The following is a 7,834-nucleotide window of genomic DNA, read 5'->3' as shown; positions in this document are numbered from 1 at the left end:
AAGCTCAACTTAATAATCTACTGGTTAAAACTGATTAAAAATACTTATAACTTTGAAACTATGATTGTTAGTGTGTGTATTGGCAACATATAGAAAAAAACATATCAAATACAATGTGACATTTGACCTCTGACCTCTCTTTCAAGACCAATAGATTAATCTTAAAAAGTGATAATGATGCTACATAGAGCTGTGACTATAATTCCTACTGTCATCGATTGAATTGACAACATATAGGGATATAGGAAATGATATATATGGATTCAAAATCTCACATTGCTTTGTAATGACTTTGTTATGTACATTACAGTCACAGAAAAATAATTTATGATGCAGTCGACTCAAAGCGAGGAAGCCTGGACTCCTCTGTTTTTGTATTGCTTCCTTGTTTTGTCCACTCATAACTTAGAAACCAGAGGTGCTGAGGACAGGATGTGTAATTTGGGAAAATGAGAAACGGGGTGTGTCTGTATTCCCTCTGTCTCGTTTATGTGTTTGTGCGTCTATGTGTATCTTTATTTTGGTAATTACTTTTCTTTGTGTCTCTTGGGCTTTTATTTGCTTTTTTTTGCCTTCCCCTGATTGTTACCACCTGCTTTTAATTGTTTCCTCCTGCGTGCTGCCCTCACCTGTGTCCTGTTCCCCAGTCAGTGTGCCGTGTACGTACAGTCCTGTTTGCCAGTCTGTCCGCTGCGGTCTTCGAATCTGTCTCCACTTCTGAGTCTTTGTGTTTCTGGTTTCAGTTTACTCTCCTTGTTTGGATTTTTGTTTCCAGCTTGGAAAAAAAAAGTTTATCTTTTGTTTTTGAGCCTTTGTGGCACTAAGTCCACCGTTGTTGCCAGTCATACGCTCAAGTATTGTAGGAGAAATTTGTGGTGCTTGTGTTTTAATTTTCCATTTCCAATGATAATTACTTCTGCTTTACTAACATACTATTTCGGATGTTTTACTCCGTCATATTAGATCAAACACCAGTATCAACTAATGCATACTGGTAGTCATTTTAGGGAGTCGTGAAACTTGTGTATGCCATGTATGTGCGTATTTTTTATGTGTTTATTTCTTGATGCTGGTAGAACTATATGTGTTCCTACCAGATTTTTCCCGGTTTCATGCAGACACATGCTGGTGTTTGAAGGATAATGGGGGAATCTCGAAACAGTGAAATAGTAAAACACACAAGAGTGATCATATACCCTGTATATAAAGAAATGAGGTCATAAAGAGGTCAGAGGGCGCTTTGACGCAGACGCAAAAACCTGCAGTTTGTATGAAAATAAACAAAATTAGACTCCATTTATTCTGAGATTAAACTGACTGAGATTAAAAAAGATCATAAGAGGGGCTGGAGGGCCATAAGATTATAAAGGCACCTGACCTGCCATTTCAGTGAATGTGGGAAACACACATGAAAGTCCCACACACATTGTTTTATATGCACAAACCAGTTTGCAACAAGCAAGTACTATCAATAATTATAAATGTAGTTATAAGGATTTTAAACAACGATTTAAATCACAGTGAAGACAGTGTTTAATGGGTGTAATAATTATACGTGGTCATATAATAAATTCCAACAGCTCCACAATGTTCGTGCCATTTTCACTTTCAACAAACTGTATTTAAATCTTTGTCCCTGTTATGTTTTCATGTCTTCCAAAAAAAGAGTGTTATAAAACCTGAAAAAAATCCACTCTCACTGCTGTCTGAAACATTAGTTAAGGATTAATCTTCCATTTATCAATGTCAGCCTTCTTGGCCGAAGCATGAAGCATAAACCGTATGTAAGGATTCAGCGACATGCTACTTAAAAACACTTCACACTTGGTGAAGAAGAGAGAGTTTGTTAGTAAGTTAATTTGCACAGACATTAGTTGATTTCATTATGTGATTACATTTAATGTCACATAATCTTGAGTACATAAATGTTTGGATGGTGTTTAATTCTGCTGCATTATTTAGCATTACACACTCACACCGGTATCCAGATGTTCCCGTGTCATCATCAGCAGGGGCCCATAACCCATGCCTTACTGAGAAGGATATTACACCCTTGCATGCGGTTCCTCATCCCCACACAAGCACTCACTGTATATTCAGAAAGAATTCCATGGAAATTCCCATAAAGTTAATGACAGAGGGGGTGGCGGGTGGGGTAGGAGAGCGATACAGCAGGGGTGAGGGGGAGAAGGGTCTTTTGAATTGTAAAAATAAATAAACATGTTTGGGCTTATAGCTCGGAGCATTAAACCTCACAGTGAGAATCTTTCCTGGCAGAGTCCCAGCAGGAGATGAAAGACAATCCCACTTTAAACACAGGCGTAGGAACGTATCATTTATCGTTCCCCATTGTGGCAGGTTAAAGCTGTTATGATCTAACAGCAAAGGTGGAGCTACCGCTCTTTGTGTTTCCAGAAAATTCAAATACAAATACTTTGAGCCTCTACTGTATGCACTCCTAGTTAACCGGGGAGGAAATGTGTTTCGTTCTAACATCTGTGTACACATCTGGTGAACGATTACAAACAGAAAAGCAACCAACTTTATACGGAATTAACCTTACGGCAAGCCGTTTCCCAACAGTGGGTTTGCTAAACCATGGATCCAAACCTTGTTCAGATTTGTTTCTCCTTCTGTAATCATCATATAGTAATAAAGGGTTGACATAAGCAGATGCTAGACACCAGATGCCAGAAGGGTTCTGAAAGTTAACTTTAAAGAAACGTATAGGCAAAGTTGTAAAATTTAGAGCTGTGTATGTTGTTGGTGGGAAACCTCATGGTGGATGATATTTGGTCAAAGCCCACATCAGCTCACATGAGTCAGAGAACATCTGTTCAGGATACAACAAAGATCTCTTCAATATTTAAATCATTAAACTTATGGCCTTCAGTGTGGAAGCAAAACTTCACAATGGGGTGTATTTAATAAGCTTGCAGTGGCATGAATCAGTAAACCCAGTTTCCTGAGCAATTAAACATAATTTTATGCAAATGTTGCCACACTAGGTAAAAGTGGGGTTCAAACAGAATGGTTTGCAGTCTGTATAGCAAAAAATGTAACTGTATCAACATGAACATAATATCACCTTAGATCTTTTGATGCACTTTCTATTTTCCTCCCTTTTTTTTGTTAATGAGAATATATAGTATACCTGAAACATGCACAATGGAAATGCCCGAATCTATTTATAACTCATTATCATGAAAAGTGCAAATCACATTGATTAAGCTGTCATTAAAATGTGTTCAGAATTTGCAAGATGATGATGATTCATTGCTGAAACACATTGATCTTCATTACATAATCTGCGTTCGGTATGTGTTTCTGGGTATCAGATTAATACCATATTGAAAATCAGTTTGACTGCACACCACTACCTTCATCTTCATTTGGCTGTATCTGAACTGCTAAATGTGGCTTAGAATTGTATCAACAGATACTACCAGCAAAGCACTGAAGAAACTCAGTCCTGTTTGTAATATTTGACTCTGATGCCTGATACTCTAAAAATTGAGGCAATGCATCACCCATTTTGCTGGATGGATCTCTTCTAGAAAGTAAAATTGGCATATAAATCTACTCTGAATGAGCCCACTCAGTAAAATCCAACTTGCTAATCGTGACATGCAACGCAATTATCACGCCACACGCACATCAAACACAAGCATTAATCACTGTCACTTAGTGCCATAGATTCTCCAGCATGCAGTAACTTTATATTTTCATCAGCAGTCAGAGGGTTAAAGCTCTCTTTACTGAAGCTCCTGTCAGTGTTTCCAAGGTTATTAAAAGTTTTGAAAGAAAGGATAGTTAAGCCAGCATTGCTAATCAAGGAAAGGAACTGAGCTACATCGTGGGCTGCAAGTCACACTGAGTATTATGTGAATGAGAGCATAAAGGCTGTGTGAGAAACATGAAACAAATGTGGGTTTAGAACTAACATAAACTGACTGAAAGCTGAAGTCAACAGAAACTTGAGCATTTGATCAGTGAGGCAGTGCTTTGCTCAGCTCAGGCAGTCCTGTGTTGTGGTGCCTTTCAGCATTGTTGTTTCCAGCTTTACTGTTTTGGTGCAGTCTCAGTATATCAATAATACTGCTTTTGAAAGATAGCAGCTTCAAAAAGACTAGAGTCTTTAGGCATTGTCATTAAAACAAAGTTGGTACACAGTCCAAAAGCTGCACACACTTCTCACATGTATTGCAACAAACAGGAGAGAGATGGGTCCTCACTACTGGAAATACTAGCACATGGGAGGGTGGACACAAGGGGGACATACTGAGTTGTGTGAATTCCCTGCTCTGTCCTCATGTGGGTACATGAAAGTGCATTTAATGTCCAATCACAAACATGAAATGTGTGCTCTCACATACAGCTCTGAAGTTAAATTCTCGAAAAGATCAAAATCAGGCTAAATGGAGTATCCATACTCAATCGTATTGTTTATTATAGATTCATAATAGATACTGTTCTGCATCTGTCCCCATGTAACCAAGGAAATTAAGCAGTTGAGGGCAAACACAAAGCAAACTTTTGTTTTTGCGAAGTTTTGCGAAGTGTGGAATATGGCATCGTTTTCTGTGATACAGGCCTACCAAGAACCAGACTATATTTTGGAACAATATCTTTACACAAGTAGACAATCATCTTTTTAATAGTGATTAGAATTAAACCAAGCCCTAACCCACTTCCATAGCCACAGGCTCAGATTACTGATGCAGGAGTTTAAGATACTTCCGGCTGGTGGCCTTTTTTGTCACCGTACTCCATATGTTCATCTCTCATTAAGCCTGCTTTCTGCTGTAACAGGCCTGCTATTCATACAGATAAGAGGCCAGTGTAATCGCTGCGTGGCCCCGCAGTCACGGCACGGCCGCTGATGTTCTGCCAGCACACAATCAAGATGCCTGCTCCAGATTATCGCGCTGTAAACAAACTGGTACCCCCACCAGTTCTCTCCCTTAGAGAACTGTCAGACTCTTTCATTTGCTGGGATTAGCGTTTCCAAATGTCAACTGGTCTTACTACTTACTGACAAACTGTGTGTGGGACATAAACAAAAATACAAAATCCTGTCCAATGAGTTCCACTTCAGCTGATAAATGGATCTGTTTTTTTTTTTCAATTATTCAATAACAATGAATATGATTACATTATCACACCAGTTTATTTTGCTTGGCGCTTTTGAATTCACGCCTTTCATTTGTGTTTGTCTGGGGCTGTAACTGCCGGGAGAAACTATTAATTTAAGTGCTCCTCCCAAGAAGAACAACCAGGCAGTAAAATGTCTATTTTTTGAGGACTGTAAATTGTAAATGTGAGAATACATGAAAGCTGTTTTCTATGACTCCAATGTCTTTTTTTTTTTTTGCATCCAGCTTTTAATTAAAGTAAAGAAAGTCTGGAAATTCAAAACAACTGCTCTTCTGTCAGTAATGCATATGAAATGCTGACTGCAATATTTCTTTGTATTCTCTGTATTTATTTTGTAGACGCTCTGCACATATGACCTTTGCAACTATGCAAAGGTCCAAAGTCTGTATAAAGTTCACATTCTTACATAACACTGACCAAAAAAAACAAAAAAAACCCCCACAGACAAGCAATCCATGCAATCTCTGACAACATGTATCAAGACAGAAGAACTCTGTGCTAAACAGTGAGGTTATGCCTGCATGTGGGAGCCCAGAAAGCCAAGACTGCAAACCAAACGATGCTGGTATGAAGGAAATCGATACTTGAGTTGAGATAGCCTCTGTGTGCACAGCTTTTTGGAAATCAGATCTTCCAATATTTACTCAAGCTAAAGCTGCCTTTGATAGTTAAAGTCTGGAGTGACATAAAAGAGATAAATTACATGGAGTGGCGTTGACAAGTGAAATTATGATGAATGACCCAGCGACACATGAGAAAGCAGCTCCAATGGAGAGCAGCTGGTTAAAAGTATGTTTTCTGACCTCTAGTACTATAATCCCATCTTTTTACACATTCTATAATTTTTATTTTACCAGCCAATAAAAACGGAGTAACATGCCAATAATGTCTGCTTTTGTTGCTCAAGTCGCAAGTTTGAAATCATTTTGGTAATGCAGCAACTGCAAATTAATAATAATAACAACTCTTTATTTTTTCAGTTTCTGAAGACAACACTTCATGGAAAAGTTACATTTAAGACTTGTTTTATCAGGATGTAGTGCAGGTGTCTCAGAGGCCTCTGGCTGAATGTGTGAGGTCGTAGCTTGTAAAAGAAGCTAACCTGTGAGGTTTTGGATCAAGTTATTCCTTTAACTCCCCCGGGCCATGAGCCTGCATGCCAGAAGATCTAATCAGAGCGCTGGATGGCTCGAGAGAAAATAGCAGAGGAGTTTTTCAATAATGAAAAAAAAAATCATTGTTTCTCCCATACTGGTGATGCCAGCTTCTCCACACAGGAGTGGGAATAAAGTTGTGTGAATCATAAAGTAGTAAAATGTTGTTGTATAGTTTTACATGCGTAGATTTCATGCCTTTAAAGAGCCACCATGATCTGTAAATCATAACACACATGTAAAAGCAGTCATTTTCATCTTGCATTACAAAAAAGGAAAACATTGGTAGATATTTATTTAGGTTTTTATGCAATAGATTACATCGTGCTGTATTTAAACACACCTAAGTCGTCAGACAAGAAAACGAAATAAAAAAACAGATTTACAGATTTCCCTCCAACCATGGCTGTTTTTGTTTTTTTTGTTGCCCAGATTTACACTGACTGACACAGCTCTTTGTTTACTCTCCCACAGTTCAGTGTCTAACACAAAAATGCAGGACCAGAATTTAAGGCTGACTGTCACGTCTGACCTTTGACTGCATAGCATTATTGGAAGGGATGTAACTGTCTTCAGTAAATCTAGCTTGTCTCCTCTAGTCCAGTGGCCAAGCAAGGAGCTTGGCGTTCTTGTGAATGTGGGAGTCAGATAAATGGGACAGCCATGATGTTTTAACTGGCTGGATGTGTGTGCTTAAAAAACAAGTCTGAGCTGCCTTGTTGTCCGGTCACACACTGACCTTCTTCAGATTCTTATGAAACTGCCCGACAACCTGGAACTGCATGGTGAAGAATGGATAAATGGGGCAGTAAGGAAAGAAAAAAGCCACTTAGCATTTAAAAAAAAACAATTCCATGCAATCCAGTTATGTGTTAGTGTTTTCCATGAAACTGTGTGGTGGATCATTCACTTCCTGCTTCAAGGCTTCACTCCCAAACACACATCCACACACAAATGCCCTTACCTTAACCCCTGGATGGGTGCAAGCTGGGAGGAATTTTTCACGGTGTATTGACTTGGGAAAGTAGTGAGTAAGAAAAGGATGACACAAAACTGAGGATGACACACTGCATCTGTAAATCTGTCTCCTTTACGAGTATCTCGCAGAACAAACATGCAACTTAAAGAGCTCTTTTGGAGCCTCTTGAAGCCCTTATAGTAATAAACAAGGCAAAGTTTTCTGATCAATCTGCATCCATTTCTATTTCCATTATTAACAAGTCAAAACAGGCTAATCACACAGTAAAAACACCCCGAGGGCGCAATAACCCTGCTACCACAGACGTGATTTCACTCTGCTCTGTGCTGCCTCACAAAATAAATCTTTTATCAATTCTAATCAACATTCCTGTATACTTTTTTCTCACATCGTCTTTGATCTGATATGTGGTGATAAAACTAGCTTCGAAACCTTGAGCTGGATCAAATTACCTTTTAGTTTCTCCTGAACTTTCCCTTTGCTAAAAGATCAGGAGTTGTGAGACCACCAGAGCAGCTGTGATCCATGATTTGGAGATTTGGAG

Source organism: Simochromis diagramma, unplaced genomic scaffold (genome assembly GCF_900408965.1).
Source record: "Simochromis diagramma unplaced genomic scaffold, fSimDia1.1 OVJJ01000344.1, whole genome shotgun sequence".
Taxonomy (NCBI): Eukaryota; Metazoa; Chordata; class Actinopteri; order Cichliformes; family Cichlidae; genus Simochromis; species Simochromis diagramma.
The sequence above is the reverse complement of the archived record's forward strand: the minus strand, read 5'-3'. Positions refer to the sequence as shown.